General features: G+C 42.8%; 1 protein-coding gene across 4 annotated transcripts in view; it reads right to left on the bottom strand.

Annotated features, from left to right (window-relative positions):
* Jak1 (Janus kinase 1) overlaps positions 1 to 21,505 on the bottom strand; it is a 108,266-nt gene extending 86,761 nt beyond the window's left edge. Inside the window, 1 exon segment of one of the 4 annotated variants that reach the window (NM_001434540.1) lies at positions 21,303 to 21,505. The gene's annotated coding sequence lies outside the window, so the exon portion shown is untranslated. 4 annotated transcript variants of the gene reach the window in all.
* Positions 21,506 to 23,700: the final 2,195 nt, after the last annotated feature.

Here is a 23,700-nt window from a genome sequence, read left to right on the forward strand (position 1 = left end):
CCGCTGCACAGACTTCACCACGGCCCAAGGTGGCAGGGCTGGCCACTCACAACAGTCCATTCATCTCCACCTGTGGACTCCAGTTCCATCTCTCTTCATATGGCCCACCTGTGCTGCTATGGGCAGGTCCGTGGGTGGCTTGTCAGTCTATAGGTCTCTGTCTATCTTCCTTCTCCTGAATTGTGCTGCCTAGATTTGATTTGATTTGACTTGACTTGATTTGATGAGTCCTAGGCATAAGGCAGCTTTGGCCACTAAGCCAGGCATCAAGCTAGGATGAGCAAAGGACTACCATCTGCTCTGCCCCTGACTCATAAAAGAACACCACCACAACCACCATAGTGTCTTTACCAGGGAATACATTCTTAATTTATAATTAATTTAGTGTTAAATAGATTGCTCAACTAAAAATCTATCTACCATCCCTTTTCTAGAAATTCTACTGACTCATGAGTTTGGAGAACTTACCTGAAAGTCGATAATATACTTTACCCTAAAGACATCTAGTACCCATGACACACTATTCAAGCTGCAGTCAGCCCTCGAGTCAGATGGTTCATGAATAAAAACATAAACACACAGAGTGAGTGCACAGCTGGGAAGAGCCATGTGAAGCAAGGAGAATGGCATCCCAATTCCACTCTTCCGTCCAAGTTTCCAGAAGCTTTGCTGTCTGCAGAAGTTTAGCATCACCAGTTTGACGCTAGCAGGTACTGTGTGCGTGAGTTTTAACATTTACAAAATGAATGAGGTGCTTAAGTTCTCCAAACATTGATTCCCTTTTCTTTAAATGGAGATATCATCCAATGCACAGAGGTTTGCAGATTAAACCAACCCTAACAGGATCTGGGCACAAAGTAGATGTTGTTATTTACAAGGTCACGGTTATAAATATAATTCCTATATAGGGCTTTAAATGAATGCACAGAAACCACTGGGATCTAAGTTGTACTCTAAATCCAGATAGCTCTATAGCTATGACATACATGTGTCACCAATCAGTAAAAGCTCAACCTAGAGAGTCCTCCCCACCACCACCAAACAGGTGACTTAATAACACTCCTTTACATAAAGGCTGGCATGCAAGTACACAATTTGGAGCACACATAGAATATGTATTCACCAAAGTAAGGGCTTCCGAGACTACATATACACAGTCACAACTGCCTCATACCACCATCAGTCCTTCTCTCTGGGGCCACACGGCAAGCCTTGGAGTCATCAGCAATGAGTCCCACACATGGACATACTACCAGCCCTGAGAAAACATGGAATTATCAGAAAACTACAGAAAGCACAAGAATTCTGTGCTACAGCTCATCACAGTGGAATAAATATTCTGCAATGTATGTGTGCAGGTACATGTGTAGACAGATGTGTGTATGCTGTCAGCCACATATGCACTTGAGTATGAAAGCAGGAACATATGCACGTAAATAAAGAACTCATATAATTCTGGAAAGAATTTCTATTATATAAGTAGTCTCTCAATCTCAACTTCCTGAAAAACAAAGAACAGTGTGAAGGGATTTGCTGTTTCCTGCTCAGCAGTCATGGGTGGTCTTCCTGTTGTGGCTATGCTGTGTCCCCATGAGCACAGAGCTCAGCATGGTAATGTTCATAACTGAGCCTGAAGGATAAAACATGAGCTGCAAGGAAAAGCAAATACACTAACTTTCTCAAAGTTTTTAAAATATGCTTATTATAAGAACAAATTCTCAACATCCAGAAAACTTAAGTTTTCCCAAAATAATTCATCCCTAAGGGCTTAAGGGAGCCAAGAATTTGCTGTAACTTGTATCTAAATCTGAAGAAATGTATCTCTTACCTCCAGGGAAGCACTTTAGATAAGCAATGCCACAGCACCCCTAGAAACCTTTTCCTCTCACGCTCGTTAAAATATCAGAAGTGAAAAGTCAAAATGGTGATGTTTCATCTTGACCAGCCAAATTCTTTAGGAATCTGTAAACATGGTGAATATTTTCAAAGCTTTCCTTACCTCATTAAAAAAAAAAAATGAGATGAGAGAGGAAGAAAAGTATTTGGTGGTACAATTCTTGGCTGGCCTGGAGCTCCCTACGTAGAACAGGTCAGCCTCAAACTCAGAGATCCACCTGCCTCAGCCTCTCAAACACTGGGATTAAAGGCATCTGCCATTACCCAGGCTAGCCATGAACTTCCTATACAGCACATAATAACTAGAACTTTTGATCTCCCTGCCTTTATCTCTTAAATTCTGAGACTCTTGAAATAAGCCACTATGCTCATGAAGTCTTCGTGTATGCTAGGTAAGCTTTCTACTAAGTGCATCCCTAACTACATCCCTAGTCCTAGAAGAGCAGTTGCTTCTCAGAAGAAAAACTTAAGAACTCTTAAGGAAACTGGCATAGCTCTTGTTCCTACTGAACAAGGACATGCTGCTCTGAGGCATAACTTCCAAGAGCTGGGCAAGGAAGAAAGCAATGGTTCTGTGCATTTCTGCCTCTAGACAGCCTCTGGAACCCAACCACAGCCCAGTTTGGCAGTTAGGATAATGATCATGGGAACCCTCCTAAAGTACGTCAGGAGGGGCATGAGCCTGCTAAGAGCCTTTTTGTGACACTCAGGGTAAGAGCTAAAGAAGGGATTTGTTGCCAAACACTGAGTTTTAACAGAGCTGCTGTCTTGAGGTTACCACCCAAATTTACCCATTAGTAGCAGTCTGCTACACCGAGAAAGAATTATAGTCATACTAAAACAAAACAAAACAGATGCTGGAAGGATGGGTCAGTGGTTAAGAACACTGGCTGTTCTTGCAGAGAAAGGACCTGGTTTCAGCTCTCAGCACATACCTGGTAACTCACAACCATCCTTAATTCTAGATCCAGGGTATCCAACACCCTTTCCACCTTCATGGACACCAGGTATAGACAAAACATTCATACACATAAGATAAATCTAAAGAAAACACACACAGAGAGACAGAGACAGAGACAGAGACAGAGACAGAGAGAGAGAGAGAGAGAGAGAGAGAGAGAGAGAGAGAACACAAATCAGCTGCTGAATAAGTGACCACACAGGGATCCTCTTCTCCCCTGGAAGGCCTTTACTGCCTACCTGCCAACAGGCTGGGTTGTGCATGTTATCTCATTTAGCATTCCAACTAGACCCAGCAAGTATAACCAGCTCCACTTTTACAAATAAGCAAGTGGTGGTTGGCAAGACATTACAGTAACTTATCCCGAGTCCTGTACTATGGCTGAAACTCTCACTCTCAACTGCTGAAACTTTCTGGAGTAAAGACTCAATAAAAATTAAAAGCTTCTCAGTCAGCCAGGCACTTGTAACCATACTTCCTTCCAGTGTTTCCTCTAGTGCTTTTTGTTTTGTAGTCTTTGACAATTCACACTTAAGAAATAAAGCAAATGTTCTGTTTTCTGTATTTTCCTCTTTCAGAACACCAAAAACATTAATTAGAGGAAATGTTGTTGGGAGGAGGAATGGGGGTGCACATACACACATATCAGACACTGCTTTAAACACAAGGACTCACAACAAATCTAGAAGGTGGATTTTCCTGTTTCCTCCCATTTTGCGGGTGAGTAAACTGAGATAAGTCGAAGATCCTGCTCCCCAAAGTGTCTGAAGGCTCAAGCCGTTTCATACATCACAATACTGTCTCTGAACTTGACACTGCTAGTCAGAAACACAAGATCAAACTTCTTCCGGGAGTAATGGGTGATTAAAACCATACAGGTTTCATTTTGTCTTCCAAATGCTATTACCCAACTGACTGCCAAAGAGAAGAGGAAATGGAAAAAGACTGAAAATCCCTGATTTCAGGTTTGCACAACAAAGCTATACAGGGGAAAGCGTAAGGGAAGGCAGGTAAGGGAAGGCAGAAGTGCAGAAAGGTGGCTGGGATGTGGTTCGTGGGTAGAAAGCTCACAGGAGGCTACAGGCTCCATCCCCAACATCATCAATCAATAGAAAGAAATAAAGCAAACTAAGAACGAAGGAAGTAAAGGTAGAAAGGAGCGCCTCAAGCTGCCCTTTTAACCTTCATATATTAGTGTGTGCTCATTAAAAAGACAGCCTGACAGATCTGAAAATGGCTGAATCAATAAGCTCCTTCTCTACAGGACCTCAGCAGCTGTGAACCCAGCAGTACACACTCTGCATTGTAAGAGGTTAACCGGAGCCACCTCACAGCAATCGCCACTCATGCAACACTTTACTCACAGGGACCTGAGAGAAAACATTCTCATGAACTGACAGGATGATTAGGAACTGCAAGTCAAAATCTAGTGACCGGTATCCACGGCAGGACACGGCAAAAGGAACATCACTGTATGTTCAAGAGAAAGGACGGTTCTGAAGAGAGAAGATGAACACAGTTTTGGACTTGTCTGAGTTAGAATTGTCTAAAAGACTGTCAATTCACAAAACAGTTGAAAACAAGTCTCGTGTATTTGACCCCATGTTCATAGAAACATCATTCACAACAGCTTTAAGGCGGAAGCAACCCAGAGGTCTGTCTACAGACAAGCAGATGAACGATGACAACAAAGGCCCACGTGCACAGCAGAATGCTATTCATTATGAAAAGTGAAGGAAATGCTCACATGTGAAACTATGGTTTGAGAACACACTTCACATTTAAATGAAATACAGCACTTACACAATGGCTAACATATACTCCTGGTGTTATTTACGTGAGGTGCAGGAAAGGCCGAATGGAATGCTGGGTGGGGAAGAAAACCGTGCAGTTACTGTTTAGTTAGTACAGAGCTTCCACTTCCAAGACAAGAGTTCTGGAGACCTCCTGCACCACAAACACTGTTCGAAGGTTAGCATGCCAATTTTTATGTTATGTTTTACCAGGGTTTCTTTTTTAAAAAAAAAAGTTAAAGTAGCAGGTCAAGATGTGGTACACATTTATAGAGTTTGCCTGACTAGAAACCTCTTGGGTCACGTTATTCCATTAACAAAATGATCACAGAGTCTTTGTTTGACTCCGATGCATGACTCAGGTCTAACCTACCACTGTCAAGCAAGAATCCTCAGGCACTTCCGACCACCGAGGGCCAGAAACTCATCATCCTGGGGCAGCTCTTTACTAGGGCATTTTGAAAAAAGTCTCACTGTGGCAGGAAATAAGGGAAAGAGGAAAGAAATATGTCACCAAGATCTCCAACAATGCCCTCACGCCTGGAAGCCACAAGTCCTAATCATCCCTTTAAGAGGCTCTGACTTCACAAAATAAACACCAAAGGAGGACAAAAAAGCAAGCTGGGCATCAAACTTCTAAAAAATCAGTTTCACTGAGCAACAGGTCCCTATACAAGAATTTTCTCACCACAGCACCGTTTATAAACTTATCTGCCAAACAATAATATACAATTCCATCATTTACGGAGCACAATTTCAAATTTAACGTAATCTTTCTTTCCATTAGGCAAACACCATTACATTAGCTTATAATATTACTTTGTTCCTAAAGAGAAAAAAAACCTTCATCGGCATTAATGAAGAGTTAAATGTGCACTTTATAGTTAAGAAATGTGTCATGAATAAAACATTTAAATAGATAACATTTGAAATATAAATAACCAATGAAAATGAAAAAAAATAGAAACAACTAGAAATATCAGTTTTTGCAAGTTACAGGGAGCATTCTAACAATGAAGCCACAGAACAACAGCAAAGCACTCGGATAAGACCCTGTGTCCCTGCCATTTAATAAAGTGCTTTGCAATTTTCCAGCTCTCCAGCACAAGGATCCACTTATGGTGTATTCCTTAGGTTAGATTTTCAATGTACATGAAGTTTAATCTTACGAAGCCCCAAAGCAACTAGTAAACATTTACTGACTGTCTGGGTATACTGACTCTCATGGGAACTCAGAGGCACACAAAGAGGCAAATAAGAGAATGCGGGGTAGGTTCAGCTGGCTGTGGCAATGCAGAGGAGAGCTCTGAAAGCTATCCTGCTATAAATTAATGTCAAGCCACTTTCACATCTAGAATCTGAAAGGCTCAAAGCATCAAGCCATGCAAAAGTTCCTGAGGCAAAATACTACAAGTAAACTGCACACCCCAGAGACTGTGGCTATAAACTTGTTATTGCAAGCCTTTAGGAAGATAAGATAGTTTCCATTTCTCTGAAGCAGACCTGGAGCAATCAAATAACACCAAACTAGGAATGTGCCTGATACTGCAGCCATGGCTAGTGAGGTCACAGATCTTAAAGGAGGATTAAGCCACTTCCTAAACCAGTATAAATCCCTAACTGCAAGTTAAACACGCAGTGATTACATGAATGACCTAGAATTAATCTAAAATAACATTTTAAGAATAGTGTCAAGTCAGTTGAGATCCAAAATACCTGTATCAGTGAAGAGTGACTAAAATATGCATCTTTCTTATACAATAAATGCATAGTCTATAGATTTTAAAGATTAAGCAGAAGAAAAGACTATCAGAAGGAAAGAGGAAACAGAAACTGTGCCCAGGTCCAAGTCTTAGTCAACGCAATTCCGCCTCAGGGTTTCAGCCATAAATAACCTCACTGCACAGTCTGCTCGGCTGCACCCACCTTGAGAACTTGCTGACAACAAAACTCTCCACAAGGGCAGGGATGGGTGGATAAATTCTGACTTAAATGTGGCTGGAAATAACAATGACCGAAGGTAAAACAGAAGACAGGCGAGCTACGGTGGCCCCCAAGGGACTTCAACAGCTTTTACAGGCCTGACTCCACAGAGTGGTGTGTCGTTCCTAAACCAGCACACAATGGGAGAACATGGAGTCTGGAATCGGAAGTGTGAAACTGTTTCACCTCCTAAACCCAAATTTCCTTAGGTCTAACGTGAAATGAAACCAAATCACGTATCATTCAGGAGCTTTCAAACCATGGAGGAGTGGAAGTTTGGGAGAAAAAGAGTGCAGTGTACAAGTGCACGTGCATATGTGTACATGGAACCCAAGGGTTAAATGTGAAGTATCAACTTTGGTGGTGGTGAAGTATATGTGTGTTTTGAGACAGGCTCTCTCAGTGGAACCTGAGGCTTGCTAGCTAGATCAGGCTGTCTGGCCAGTGAGCCCCAGGAATCCTCCTGTCCACATCCCCAACACAGGATTACAAAGCATATACTAGCAGGCCAAGTTTTTGACATAGATGCTGAGGACTGGTCCCACGTTTCCAGAGTGAGCACTTTATCAACTGGGCCATCTCCCCAGCACATCGCCCTTCCTTATCTGGGTCCTCTGCAGGAATAACCAGTGCTCTTTAAGCACCCACCTAGCCTTCCCTCCAGCCCCCGGGGCAAGGTTTCTTAAAAGTCTTTCCATGTATGACTCTTCTCACATAGAAGTGTATACAATCTAGTACATATAGTGATTTAAGTCAGATACATAAATCAAACACTGACAAATAATAAAACATAAAGAATTTTTTTTCTTTTTAAGATAAGGTCTCACTATGTAGTCCTGGCTATCCTGGAAGACACTACGTATACCAGGGTGGCCTTGAACTCAACGAAGATGTGCTAATTTCTGCCTCCCAAAGGACTAAAGGACATAAAGCACAGAAAGCAATTTTAAAAATAACTCCTTAATACACATTTATCACTTACTAAAGACCAAAGCACGTTTTTTTTTTTTTCTTGGTTATTCTTCATCAATAATTAAGTCCTGGCAGAAGATCTGATACCATAGGACACAATGTCTTCAATGTTTTTCAAAGTTGATCAATATTTTGATTTTTTTTTCTTTTCTTTTTTTCGGAGCTGGGGACCAAACCCAGGGCCTTGCACTTGCTAGGCAAGCGCTCTACCACTGAGCTAAATCCCCAACCCCGATATTTTGATTTTTTTTAATCATCAGAACTGAGACTGCCACATCACATAAACACATAGTTCAAAATAGCAGGAACAGCTTATATATATTACATAATAGGTAATTTTGTCTAAGCAAAATACCTACCCCATTACAGATACTTACAATGACTTTTGTGAAGACTGTATTGCAACAGAACTTTTAAAACGCTTTTTAAAAGATTACATATTGCTCCCCAAAAAAGCCTAACATAATGTATACTTATATTCCTTAGTGACAAAGCCTTAGATAGAATTTTTATTGTAATATTACTTACATAAATTTTTTTCATTTATTCTAACAATAGTACCAATGTACAAGTAAATGTCAACATTAAAGGGGACTTTTTTTTTATTAAAGATTTAGTCAGTGTTAGAATGTTTAGAACAGCTTTAAAAAAAAGAAAAGAAGGGGTTGGGGATTTAGCTCAGTGGTAGAGCGCTTGCCTAGGAAGCGCAAGGCCCTGGGTTCAGTCCCCAGCTCCGAAAAAAAGAAGCAAAAAAAAAAAAAAGAAAAGAAAAAACTAATTATTCCTAGACGTAACTTGGAACTGGTTTGGGCTCCACACTGCCCAACCAGCCTGTCCTTTATACTGTGTACCCAGGAGAACTTCCCAAACCCAACAGCTCCATCACTCCTCTTTTATAGAACACCATTGTTATTAATATCCAAATTAACAGACAAGGCCTAAAGAATCCTAACATCTCCTAAATCACCTCAAAGTCTTCTGTCCATAAACTACCTCAGCCTCAGTGCTAAAGAAACGACTCAGCAGTTAAGAGCGCTTGCTGCTTTCCAGAGAACCCAGTGCTCCCAACAGCCATCTGTAACTCCAGCTCCAAGGGTCCTCTTCTCAGTGCATAACCCCCATACACATATACACATAATTAAAAATTTAAAAATCTTATCCTCTTTGGAACTACTCCAATAAACAAATTTAATAAATTTTAAAATAATGTAATAATTCGATAATAATTTAATAAATTTCACATGTGGCTATTTTATGAGCTGCAAGTATCAATCAATGACAAATCAAACATGATATAACACACAGCTATAATCCCAGCACTTGGGATGCTAAGGCAGGAGAATCACAAGTTCAAGGCCAACCTGGGTCAACAGCAGCAACAACCTACTAAAGCCCTCACCCACATCCGTCCTAGCCAGTCACTTCCTTGCTACCCTCTTTTCACCCTCCACTGTCAAAATAGAAAATGAGCCATTTCCTGAGACACTGTGATGCCTTCCAGTTCTTCTATCATGTGTGCTAACAACTTAAAATGTACTTATTAAACAGTTCCTATAACTCAGAACTAAATGTGCTTGGGTTGGCTGTCTTCATGATCTCTTAAAACCATGAGAGCTCTAGCTCTAACCTGCGGAAAGTAAACATGATTCACAGCCAAAAAGGAAGTAGTTCAACAGCCTTCCCTGCCTCTCTGACTGTCTGGGGAGGCTCTTTAAATGTCCCTTTTTCACCCAGCAGAAGCCGTATTTCCCTCTGAGTGGCAATTCTGCAGTAATCGTTCTCCTTTAGTGTTGCCTGGTTCCTATTCCATTGGTTTTTGTCTTTGCTGTTTCTGCAGTTGAAAGATACCAGAGCTGGTGAGATAGCTCAGGTGGTAAAGACTTGCTGTACAATGAAGAGAATCTAAGCTCATCTTTAGAGAGCATGGTGATACTTGTGTGTAATGTAATGTCAGGGAGGTGAAGCCTGCCAGCCTAGCCTGTCAGTGAGACCCTGTCTCAAATTTAGAAAATAAAAAAAAGCTAATGGCCTTGAAGACACCTGAACATTAACCTCTAACCTATATATACATGAGCGTGCATGTGCGTGCATGCATGCATGCACACGCATGCGCATACACACACACACACACACACACACACACACACACACACACACACACACACACACTTGCAGTCTTTAGCTTAAAGAGACCATTGCTCTTTAGAAACATCCCAAGGTGGTTGCTAGAAAGTTGGAAAACATTTTGCCCCAACACACATGGCTGTATCCATTGTGAAGTTTCCAAGTGAACACACAAAAGACCAAGTTAACATACAATATACTAGATCTCTCTGCTCTGCCAAAACTGAAAAATAAGTTTCTGCCAGAAAACTAGGAATAATTTTGTTATCTCAAAGGCCAGTAGAGCATAAGCTGGAGGGGTCTGTGGAACCTCAAGGGAGGTACTTGGAAACTGACAGGCCTTCACATGGTCAAAACAAACAGAAATACAGATTTCAGTGTCCACATAGAATGTGAAGCACTGGACCCTCACACAGGCTGGTTTATATGCTGCCCACTGTCTGCTGGAATGGCACAAAGACAAAAGCCGGCAGTTATAGCACATACAGTGTGGCTCCCTGCTGCTGAGGAAAGAAAAGCAGAGAAACTGTCCATCCGTATGACACTGGGTCAGAAAGAGCTGGCATCAGATTTGCTGCACTTGAATGTGAGGTGTCAACAAGTCACTGGGCCAGGAGACCCAGCATGAAGCAGGACAGCTGAATTATCCTGAATTGGGGGTCAGGTGCTGCTTCTGCACCTCCCAACTCCTGTTCCTGTCAGCTTCCTCCAGGTCTCTGCAAGGCCAGGCTTCTCATACTCACTTTCTAGGCCCTGGCCCAAATGTCACCACTTCCTCTGAGATATGGCCCACTTCCCACCCCAACACATTCTCTATTTCCTCACTACTCTGCTTTCCAACATGAAACCACACTGAAATTATTTATTGACATGTCTAACATCTAAGTATGTTTCTTTTGTCAGGGCAGGGACTGAGCCTTCTTCCCCAAGCCTTTTTCTCTCTTTCCTACTCCTCTTGTCTCCAAAGACTTGAACAGAAGTGAAATAGCTCAACCTGTGTTGGGGAAGTAAAGAGCAGAGAGGAAAAGAAAGAAAAATAATTGGCAAAAATAGGACATCTGGCGCTGGGGATTTAGCTCAGTGGTAGAGCGCTTACCTAGGAAGCGCAAGGCCCTGGGTTCGGTCCCCAGCTCCGAAAAAAAGAACGAAAAAAAAAAAAAAAGAAAAAAAGAAAAATAGGACATCTACACAGTTTACAAAGCACACGAGCCTTGAGGAGAAGCTCACTGGGAAGGAGAAGCAGTCAGAAGAGGAAAACATGTCTACCCTAAAAGCAAACAGACACAAGAGAAGAGTATTTACTGTGCCTCAGACACCAGAAGACAGTAGGCTGGGGGCATCTGCCAACAAAGAGCTTTTACATAAGTAGGGCAGAAAAAAAAGGTGTCGATACATGACTGAAAGGTGGCTGATGATCTCAAGGGAGCAATCTGGAGTGCAAAGATAGCGGTCTGTTTGCAAAGGGTTAAACCATGAGTGGGTGGAAGGAAATGAAAGATTTCAAGACATTTGGCAGCAGACTGAGGAAGTGGAGAAAGGAGGCACCCCCTGGAGCAGTAGTAAGAAGTGGGATCCTAAGTTCTTTTTCTTTTTTCTAGAGAGGATAACCAGTCCAAGTTTAAAATCTTCAACTTCCTTTGTTACCATTCTAGAAAATCCAAAGTAATATAGACCATACCTAATGCCTGACTCACCGGGCGCCCATCTACCTCACAACCCAGCTTCTTTTTCCTCTCTGTATATTGTACAGGATATCCGTCCTACCTCAGAGGCTTTGCATATGCCGTTTCTTCTAGCCAGAAGTCCTTACGTGTGCCTGCATGTGTGTGTACATGTCTGTCAGTGTGCATGGTGGCCAGAAGACACACACACACACACACACACACACACACACACACACACACACACACACAGGACAATACATAAGAAAGTCAGAAGACAACTTGCAGGAGTCAGTTTTCTTCTTCCACCATGTGGATTCCAGGTATCAAGCTCAGCTTTCTCAGGCAGCAAGAACCATGTCTACAGATGACACATGCTTCACACACTGAACCCTCCTCACAGATAAACTTTCCTAAACTCTTAGCATAGCCTCTTTCATCTTTCAGATCTTGGTGTACAAAAAACTCACTACCCAGATCCCACTCTCTTCTTACAGCTCCATCTCTGTCTTAAAGCCAACTATATACATCTCTCCTGGCACTCAGCAAAAACACCACAAGCACTTGTGTAACTAAAGGACAGAGTCAGGCCGACTTTGTTTTCACATATCATTATTTACACACACACACACACACACACACACACACACACACACACACACACCACACCCCTAAGAGCATTTCTACGGTGCTTGTACATCAGAAGTGGCCTACTTCCTAAAGCCACATCAAGAGGACTTACCATCTATGTTCAGGCCAATTGAACCTATGACCCTTCCCTTCTATGTCCAAGCAGAGTAGAAGGTCTCTGTAAACAAGCAGTTGACAAGCTGTGTATATATTAGTGCCTTCAGACATCAGTTGAGTTTCCCAATGAGGTAACACAGGCACAGTGGTCAGCAAGACAGTCAGAATTTTAGAGTAGCCCCAGCTGAACAAAATCAAGCAATATACAAATTTAGGCAATGCATATCTTTCTTTAGGCTAAGTTATGCAAATTAATCTTAAATGTCCTAAAAAATTATCTTTATAATGCAAATTGCATCTGCCTGCCTTCCTGGGTGGGGCCAAAAATCAGCTTAAAAAACAAGACTTTCCACAGGAAGATACATATTTAGCAGGCTCGCTTTCTCTCTTGCACTCTCGCCCTTGCGCTCTCTTCTCTCTCTCTCTCTGTCTCTCTCTCTCTCTCTCTGTCTGTGTGTGTGTGTGTGTGTGTGTGTGTGTGTGTGTGTGTGTGTGTCAGACACACCACCAGCACAAACTCTGAAGACATCATTTGACAAACAGGTCTGCCTGTGCCTCTCTGCCAGCAACCTACCAACACAAAAGATTATTTTAAATTCTACTAATTAAAAAATTGCTATAAATTATAGCCCCTCCATGGTCAGAGAAAATTATATTAGCAAGCAAGCCCACAGATATAATCATGGTTAATTGGTGAACTGTCAGTTCTAATAGCCTTAAGCCCTTTACAATGCTATTAAAAACAAATGACAGTTGCATTCATTACAAATTATTCTTATTTCTACTTTATGTAGTCAGACCAGCCTTTGGTTATCCAACATATCTGAAAATGTTACATTTAAAGTTTACTCTTTAGATCTCTCCAGGTAGTCTTTCCACGGGTACAGGTTGCCACTCTTGCCCACTGCCCTCCAGACTTAAGGTTTTCTTTCTCAATCTTAAATGGGAAGACAAGAAAGGACTCAGCTACATGTACTGTGCTGTCAAAGCACAAGAATAGGGCTGGAGAGCTGGACCAGCAAACTAAAAGCACTGGCTGCCCTTCAGAGTACCTGGGTTCGATTCTAAGTGCCAACAGGGTGACTCACCGCAGCATGCAACGGGATCTGACCTCTGCAGGCTCCTGCACGCACACAGTGCACATAAGATCACGAAGCAAAACACACATGACATACATAGTAATAAATAAATCTCCTTTATCAAGATGGCTGTTCCTACCACACATTCTTTTATTCTTTTCTTTCTCTCACTAAGGAGAGAGGAGGTTGTTTTTGTGTGCTTTCTTGCTGTTTTCCAGACAGTCTCAGGCAACCTGGGCCTGCTCAAACTCTCTGTAGCTGAGAATGGCCTTGACCTCTTCTTTTCTGCCTCCATTTCCCAAGTGCTATGATTATAGGCGTACGACATTACTGTGCCCAACTTATCTTAAATTCAATACACTTGTCCAACGAGAATATCACTAAGAATGAAATACACTTAGAGTACACATATATCTATGTGTGCACACACACAATTAGGAAAAAAGACTGTCTATAATTTTTGGTTTGGGCGCTTTTCCAAGATCTTGCTCTCCAAGATCTTGCTTCAGGAGAGTATGATAGAAAACACAGAGCAGTAACTGTAGAAAGGGAAACAACAAATTAAATTCCAATCATTCTTTAAGCACCAAGGCTCCCTGGAGCATTATCTCCCTTATAAAATGTTTAATTTTGACATGATTTTACAAACAGGTCTGCCTGTGTCTCTACACTATTGGCTACAAACATGGACTCAAAAGTTAAACAGCACCTTTATGTTGGTCTTCCAAGACGCCCAGTACATTCCTCCCAAATTATATCTTGGCCAACTCCTACAGAAGTTACAGAAAAGCACCTTTCTAATTTTTCATTAAAAAAAAAAACAAAAACAATTTATCCAGCATTTTGCATGCTGTCTACATAACATTCTGCATCAAAGGAAACTGTCTTGGTTAAGCACCAATACAATAAAATAATAGTAATAATAATAATAATAATAATAATAATAATAATAATAATATTTTACCCACTGTTAACAGAAATCTTTCAAAATACAATATATCAGGCACTCTCTGTTTGGCATCTTCTGGGGACATGCCACACCATCTTTAAACATTATGAATATAGATTGAGCTTTTAAAAAACTGACCCAAGCATATATTCTAATCATTTTGAAAAGTTAAAAAAATAAAACAATCAGAACAGTGTTACCTCAAAGTCTGTGCCTGCCGCTATATCCAAAATGTTTAGTAGTTCCTCAATCCTCAAATAGTCATAGAGGTTGATACTGTCTCTACCCCACTCTGTGGATAAGCAACAGTCATAACTTCTTGGGTTGGAGAGATGGCTCACTAGTTAAGAGTACTCCCAGAAGACCGGAGTTCAGTTCCCAGCACCCACAGCAGGTAGTTCAAACCCCCTGTAACTCCAGTTCCAGGAGATCCTCCTCTAGTTCAGTGCCATACATTCACATAGATATGCACATCCACATCAATAAAAATAAATCTTTACAGAAACAAAGAAAGGAAGAGGAGCAAGACTAAAATACAACCAATAGATCTATTTTCTACTGGAGGTTTAATAAACTGCCTGTCAGTCTCCTTCAGTTTGGGTTCCAGGCATGAGGGTCTTCCATAACAGTTGTTCTCAACCCCTTCCCTCAGTAAAGAAAAGATCCCTCACTGAATTTCCACTCTAAGGATATACTTCTTTGAATTTGTCCTGAGAAATTCTGCGAACAGCTTCCCATCTTGTCTCTGCCTGCTACACACACAGCAGTCAGCCCCTAAACAAGGTATATGGAACAGCCCGTTCAGCTGCAGTTCCTTCATTTCCCTCATGTTCTACAACACAAGCCTTCTGGCTGCCTTCCTTTACTAGTACCAGCTGCCACACTGTAGGGTGACAACTTCAAACTATAACACTGTTCACCCCAGGTCCCCTCCAGTGTCTCAGACCATTTACTCTGGTTGTGGTCTCACAGTGCTTTATCCTACTATTCTTCAATCACCAAGATAAAAATTAGCCTGGGCCTCCAAGAATGTACCTCCTTGCCCATATTCTCTAACTATGTCTGTCTCTCAGGTTTTCAATCATTGTATTTAATCATGTATTTAATCATTAATCGACTTTAGAACCAGTTACATCATCAGAGAACTTGCTAACTTTAAGACAATTTAAAATGGGTTCTGCTGCACTTTAGGAAAAGCTTACATGAACTTCTTTGCCACCTAATTTGACTCTAGGCATTTCCTGTTTCCTGGTAGAGTCAAGAACTGATAAATGATGGATAAATAAAGCATTTTTTTTTTTTTTTGGTGCCGGGTGAAGGAAAGTGTGGCCCAAGGTAAAAGCTGACCCTGTACAGAATTCAAAGTGCCTCGCAGTTCTTTCATCTGCTCGTTTCACCCAAAAACCTCAAATTTTCCCATCTTCCCCACTCATCCACTAGCCACAGTCCCTGACCTCTTCCTGTTCACAGACTCAAGAGTCTCTGCTTACAAGCTCACCCCAAACTGCCTCACCTCCTCTTGCTCTCTCCCAAGAAGTCTAGGCTCTAATCAGTGCATATAAACAAATCTATCACCCATCTTTTGTACATGCCCACCTCTGCTTCATGCCTTTGCTCATCCTCTATGTCTTCTCTATATCCCAGCCTATATCAGAACACGGGAACTCACACTTTGAAGACTCTTCAAAACCACTGGATGCCAGAAGCAGTGGTGTTTGCCCTGAAGAGCAGCTATTTGAAGGCTAAAGCAAGAGTATTCCTTGAGCCCAAGAGCAAGAGCCCACTCCCATCTTTCTGTGTAGAATGTACACACATTTTCATATCATAGGTCAATCTCAGGTGTTTTCTTAGGAGCCACCCACCTTGTATTAAATTTAGGGCAATTATCACAAAAACAAACCAAAAGCAATTCTAAGAGCCACAAGTGGTGGCATATACCTTTAATCCCAGCAGTTAATCCCAAGAGACAGACAGATCTCTGTGAGTTCAAGGCCAGTCAGAACTACATAGTGACCCTGTTTCAAGAAGGAAAAAGAAGACAGATGGACGGCGGACAGACAGACAGGACCCCTTACTCAGACCTAGAGTTCACCTATTTGGCTAGCTTAGCTGGTCAGCAAGCATCAGCACTGGGATTACAAGCAGGCACCACTGCATCCAGTCTTTTATGGGTGCTGGGGATCAGACTCAGGTTCTTATGCTTGAACTGCAAGCACTTAACCTACTCAGCCACCTACCAACTCCACCCCATCACTTTTTTTAAAAGCATCTGAGAAAGGCTCTGAGCAGGTCTAGCTCTCCCCAGAGGCCCCAATAGTCTTACATTTCACATCTGCTGCAGCACCAGTCAAACTGTAAAAGCTATGTATAGCAAGTTTATTTCCATATGGGCTGTGCTTTGGTCACCTGACAAGCACTTAGCAGGCACCAAGAGATGTTTGGGTATCAAGGGTATAAAAAAAGAATGAATTGATTTGTAATATACTAATAAATAAATAAATAAATAAATAAATAAATAAATAAATAAATAAAGCAAGCTATTCTCTAATCTGCAGATTACAAAGGAGACCTCTGAAAGTTTGCAGGAACATTCTACAACAACAAAATGAGACTTACTCATTCTACATGGCATAACCACACCACCAAACCTGGGAACACACTCCAAGTTTTTCTACAAGTCTGCACATTCTATGAAGACAGGGAGGGATTCCTATGTATTTTACTCCATTTGTTCACACTCTATGACTATTATTAGTAAGAGATCAATAAACACTTTAATAAATGGATTAACAAACACACTAAGTAAACCAGTTATGTAGATTTAAAAAATCTCAACAAGTGTCAGCTGTCTTCTGACCAGAGTATACTTAAAAGAATTTTCCTGTTAGCTCCTATCTCTAATCCCAGCACTTGGGAGGCTTAAGGCAGGAGGATCACAAGTTTGAGGCCACATGGTGAGTTCGAGACCACCGTGGACTAGAGGAAGACCCAGTCTCAAAACGACAATGTTTCTTCCTTTTGTTCCTAATGCACATCTTGCTTTGGGACTAAGGGATCTACTCAGAGCACTGAAGAATGACCAGCTGTGAAGAACCACACATCGTAAAACAAATTAGAGGCATCACAAAAGGGAACTTAAGGTTTTATCCTTTCGGACTGCCTCAAATGGCTAAAAGTGTGAGTGTACTTCAAAGGCAAAAGTATACACAGAAATCCTTTTCCTACCCTTGAAACCCCAGCATTATCAACACGGCAGCTGTTTCAAACCAGGTTACCAGAAAGTCTTTGAGACCGGAAGCTACAGTGGCATACCTCGCTGAGGACAAGAAGAGTAAAGCAGAGGAAGTGACAATTGAAAGACTGAAGACAAAGCTTAGCACCAGCATATTAACACCAATGAGTCAGTGTCCTTGTACCTTGCATTGCATAGGAAAAAAATCTCTCACAATCTCTCCCAGAGGTTGATGCCAAGCTCCTGAATCCAAAGGCTTGTCCTACCCCAGCCTCCCGAGCACGGAGATGACAGGGATGTCCCACACACACCTGGCATGGTCAGAGGTCTTTTAAAAGGTAGAGGGCATCGTAGAATCGAGCAGCACTGCCCTCACCCACTCAGACACCAACAGCTCTGCCCCCTTCTGCGATAAGCTGCCTTCCAATTCTAGCCATGCCCGAAGGAAGCATGGTACGGCTGACTGCCTTTAAGTGGGAAAGGCACTAGAGAGCGTAGAGGATTTTTTTTTCTCCTCTACTTACTACTTTATTCCATTTTCCCATTGTTCTACAGTGAAAATAAGCTTTGTGATTAAAAGAGGAAGGGGGAACTGTATTAAAAAAATTCTACCCAGAGAACTAAACATACTAAACAAATCCCTTACTCATCCCCACACACAAAAACCCCTAACATTAAATCTGCCCTGCTGCTCAACACTCGGCAGACGCCCTTAGCCTCTTCTGCCCTGGCTTCCACTGTGTCTAACAATCCATCTATGAAGTTTCTTCACTGCAGCTCTAGTTTACACGTCCTTGGGTTTTCACACACTATGCTTACATTCCTTGCCTGGCTTCTCCACAAAAGCTGCAAAATAACTAACCTAGGTGCTCTCGTTTCTCTCCAGAACAGGAAAGCTGGTGACAGGAATGAACCCCGATATCTCTTTTCTCACTTGGCACCCCTAAGCATGATCTCTCCATTTGAGCACTCCTGGCATTTTGATCCAGGTCAGACTTGGTTATAGGAAGGGCTGTCCTGGGCATTACTGAGTGTTCAAAAGTACATCTAGCTTCTACCCACTAGATACCACCTTCCGCAACAAGATGTACCTTCCAAAACTCCTCAGAAAACAGCAGTATCTCCCTCAGCATGAAACCAAGCTGTTAACCACTAGTCTGAAGGATTCATCAAGATTCCTTCAAGCACCTCTATCCTAGGGCAGGGCTCCAGGTGCCATTAAGCCACGATACATTAGAGAACAGCAGAAGTCGCTTGCTCAACTAGATTCTGCTTAAATAATCCATTCCCTGTCTGCCTGAGACTTCCTGTGTGATTGCTTTTCAAATGATTTATTTTTATTTTTGTGTGCACTGGTGTTTTATTTTGTTTTGCCTGCTCGTATGTCTGTGCGAGGATGTCGGATCCCCTGGAACTGGGGGGTTACAGACAGGAGTGACCACCTGTTAGGAATTGAATCCAGGTCCTCTGGAAGAGTTGCCAGTGCTATTGACCACTCAACCATCTCTCCGGCCTTGTGAAAAGTATTTCTTAAAAATTTCTTTGTACAAATAACGCCTATCTAAGACAACGAATCTAACAGCATATCGTCATCTCACTGAATTATACAGAATGTGTGTCCTCAGTGGGGAAAAAGAAAGCACAGAGAATCTGACAGAAAACACAGATCCTGCCTGGCCTTTGCTAAGCTGTAAATTGTTTCCAATTAGTGCAGTTATCTGTAGTGTTCTCTGTATAAAAATCAGTTTAAATCTACATACATTCTAAGTAGTTGCTTCATTTATATTTCTCTCCAAATATGTATTTGCTACTTCAAGTTATTCAGAATGGTGTCTTTTCGACAGTATCAAAATCTGTAGCTGGAAATGTGCTGTTGAAATCAGTGGGTCTTCTTTAGAATCACTTCTGTTCATCAAGTCAAATCTCTTTAAACTGGTAGCCCTTACAGTTCTCTTTAAAAGCCCTGAGGTTAAGTTCCCTCATGTAATTTAAGGCAAGCACATTCCTGTAAAAGCAACCCTATCCTCAAAACTCTGTGTTTTTTCACTAGCTTTTTATAGCAGGTGCCCGAATTAAAGTATTTTTACAGCCTAACTCCTCCTAGCACCCTAAGTCTGTAAAGGGTGGATACCAAGTGGCCAGAAAGATAATGATCTTCCAGGTGAGACAAACTGATACTAACACCTGCTAAATTACAATAAAATGGAATATGGTTATATGTCAGGGAATGTATTAGCTATTGTACCAATATCTAACTTATTTTTGGTTTCTAGCATCTTTACCCAAAGCCAGTAAAAGGTGTACAGTGAAATGGTATTGAAACAGAACTAGCTATATTCAACATAAAAGATAACAGAGAAATCTGAGCAATCCCCCCCAAAAAAACCACTAACTGAAATACAGTCTAAGTGCTTAGTTAATAGGATACACAGAAATAAGTTATGATTACTATTCGTAATGGTCACACTCCCTCTAGTATGATGTATCTGTTTCTTTCTACATTATCTAGATCCATACAGAAGAGGCATTTATTCCATTTTATAAAGCATGTTATACCAGAACTATCTATAATGCTGGCTGGAAGTCTCCATTCACCTTCACCACAAAGCACAAAAGATCCTTCAATTAATATATATATATTATATATATATATACATATATATATATATATCTCATGGATGTTGAAAAACTGGAGTCAGGAATGAAATGACTTTCCACACAAGGCCCCAAATCTAATTTTTTACCTGGTACCCCCATATGATCTCTCAACTTGGGCACTACTGACTGACATTTTTGAACCAGCTCATAGTTGCTTCACACAGCCCCAAATTCCAGTACTTGGAAAACATCAGTCTCCACAATCAAAAGCAATAGGCAACAAAATGTGGTTTTTGGAAAGGAAAGGACAAAAATTTAATCAATGCAAAATGTTCATTTTTTTTTAAAAAAAAAATGTTTCTTACACCACACATGCCCACACATAACTCAAATATTTTCTCTTTAAACGGGGAAGGCAACACCCAAAGACTAGATAATTGTATCTAATTGTCTCAGCATTCTACTCATTTAACGACCCAAGTTTTTATGCCTCCTTCCCTGAAAAAAGTAATGGTAATTTTATACTACGGTAAATACCTGCGACTGAGCTCTATGTCTGGGGAGGAATTTTAATAGTACGGATACTGATGTATCCAAGCAGAAGCAGAAGACAAGTCACAGTCAGGAATTAAGACTATCAATTAGGGCACAGTCTTGTCCCCGGGAAATCACAGAGAATACACTTCAGAAGGGGGCACACAGGCACCTGGCGATAACCACACCTCTGATTTAGTCTCCTTAAAGAACTCCCTTCGTAAACACGCATCCCAGGAGCTTGGGAGTGTCTCCAGAGGGGTGTCTACAGCTTCTGGACGACGGAGGCGGTCGCACAGAAGCGGAGCCAGGAGTTGGGGAGCCACAGACACCAGTCGCAGTTTCGATGAATCCGGTCCCTTCGGGCAGGACCTACAGTCGCCTCTCCCCAGTCCCTTCACCCATGGCCCTCCATCACGCTACGTTCCGGCAAGCTGCGGTTCGGAGTTCCCGGGCGCGCCCCCGCAGTCCCAAACCCTAGAAAGTCCCCCCCCCTCAAGAGCCGACCAGGGGTGGACGCTGGCCACGACCCTCGGCGAGCCCTGCGGTCGGGCTGTTGCGGCGCCAGAGGCCATCGGCGCGCAGGCCGCGGGGCCATAAACAGGATGTCGGTGGCGCGGGCCGCTGTTAGCAGAGCGGCCCTCCCCTCATCTCCCGGCAGCCCCGCCGCCTGGAAATCCCCGCCCTGGCGGCCCCGCTGCCCGGTTCCGCGCCCCTCTCACGGTTCCCCGAGCTGGCCACGGCCGTCTCCACCTCCCCACCGTGATACTCACCACTTCCGTGTGCGCCGGGCCGCGCGGCTCCTTGGCGCAGTGTCTGTCTGGGTCCGGCGTCTGGCTGGCAACTCGGCTAGCCGTGCGGGGCCCGGTGTGGACACCCGCGGCTAAGGAGAGGCACGGAGGGGACGAGCAACGCTGGGCGCGGACCCCGCTGCGCGTCAGCAGCTGCCGGCTACTCCGCGGCGGCGGCGGCCTGCGCTCCTGGACGCACCGGCGTCCCGCCCCTCCACCTCACGCCCCGCCCCCGACGGGCCCGCCCCCATTGACTACGCCTCCTTGTCTGGCCCACCTCCCGTGACGTCAGAAGCTGCTCCCACAGTGGGGCAGAGTCAAGACCCAAGCTTGAGGACCCTGGAGTCACCGCCTTCCCGCCACGCCCCCATCCGGGCTCGCTCTCCCGCAAGTGTCCTAGCTCGTTTCCTCTTACCAACTAACTTGTAAGAGCTGAACTCAAACTGGACTTACTGGCACAATTCTTTAATCCCAACACTCCGGGAGGCTAGAGGCAGGTGGATCTCTGTGAGATGTCCTGTCTCCCCACCCCCACCTCTACCCCTACCCCCCCCAAAAAAAGAAAAGATGAAAAGAAAAAGAAAGTGTGAACTCACAAAGGGAATAAGAATTTGCTCGCTGAAGCGACCTGTGCCCTTGAAGGCATTATCCCTGCCCTCTTATGTTTACCTCTGCCTCATCCCAACCACTCCACAGGAGGGTTCCAGAAAGACTTGCCTAGCAAGAACGAAAGTCACTTTGCCAGTTGCTGTGATAAAATATTTCAAAAGCAATTAAAGGAAGAAAAGGTTTGTTACACCATACAGTTGGAGAGAATACAGACCATCATGATGAGAAGTCTGATGACAGAAACTTGAAGTGGAAAATCACATTGCCTGCATGCTCAGGAAGAAGACAGGATGGATTCCCGTGTTAGCTTCTTCCTAGATATTAAATCCAGGACCGCAGTTGATGGAGTGGTTCTGCCCACAGATGAAGTAGATCTTATCTCCGTTAGTTACCCTAATCTAGATAATCCTCAAGGGCATAGCCAAGGGGATAGACTAGTCTACAGAGTCCCTCACAGGACTGTGCAAAGCAAGTCTTCTAGGAGATCCTAATCTAGATAATTCTCAAGGGCATAGCCAAGGGATAACCTAATCTATACAACCCCTCACAGGAATGGCTGGTCTCCTAGGCGATTCTAATTGTTGAATTGACAATTCTACCACAAGGACTTAACCAGAAACGAAACCTCGGGCTTCCACAAGTTTCTTCAGGCCCAGGCTGCATTCTGTGTAAGAGTTCCTTGTAAAGGAGCAGGGGAGACAAACTATGGGAAAGAGTAATAAGAATTAACATCCACTGATACCTAATCTGTGTCCAGGGCTTTTGATTTTTCATTAATCATCTTTCACAGTAGGTTTGTTTAGTCTTATCCTACCCACAAAAAAAGAAAGGAAGGAAGGAAGGAAGGAAGGAAGGAAGGAAGAAGAAGGAGAAGGAGAAGGAGAAGGAGAAGAAGAAGAAGAGAAGAAGGAGAAGGAGAAGGAGAAGGAGAAGGAGGAGGAGGAGGAGGAGGAGGAGGAGAAGAAGAAGAAGAAGAAGAAGAAGAAGAAGAGAAGAAGGAGAAGGAGAAGAAGAAGGAGAAGAAGAAGAAGAAGAAGAAGAAGAAGAAGAAGAAGAAGAAGAAGAAGAAGAAGAAGAAGAAGAAGAAGAAGAAGAAGAAGAAGGAAAGTGTAGCTCTCAAGTGTCTTTGATTCTGGCTTCTTAAACTTGTAGAGTACTCACCAGAGAAGACCGAACAGACGTGGGTTTAAGCCTATAGAAGGACATTCTTAACTGACCAGCAACTACACTGGGTGTTCAGGATCCCAGTGTAGGCCCAAGCCTTTCTCAAGGTGAGCTATTAAGCACAAAAACCATGTTCTGGGTTGACACACTTCAATTAACAAGAACAGCCTGAAGCAGAACTACAGATGCAAGGTTAGTACACTCAGAGACTTTCCCAGAACTATGGCCTTTGATGGTCTTCCTTGTCATGTTGGGCACATGGGAGTGTCTCTGTGGTGAGTTTTACAGATTGAAGAGCACCTCCATCATGGAGTCAGTTGTGCTAAGGTCTAGCACCCTGTTACAAACCTGTGGTTCTTCTCATGATTTAGTGTGAGGGTGCTCACAAAATTGTCATTAAGTAAAAGGTTTCTAAAGTGTGTGACAGCCCAAAGTTAACTTAGAAATCAAGCATGATGAATCTGAGGTATTTCTAGCCATGCCTACCCGTTGTGTCCAAATATGTCACTGCAGCATTGCTTCTGAACTCTTCTACCTGTAAGTACAGTCACAGCACACACTGCCGGCAAACAATGCCTGAAGCACTGTGTCTCAGGTCCATCTCTTA

Source organism: Rattus norvegicus, chromosome 5 (assembly GCF_021556685.1).
Source record: "Rattus norvegicus strain SHRSP/BbbUtx chromosome 5, alternate assembly SHRSP_T2T, whole genome shotgun sequence".
Classification (NCBI taxonomy): domain Eukaryota; kingdom Metazoa; phylum Chordata; class Mammalia; order Rodentia; family Muridae; genus Rattus; species Rattus norvegicus.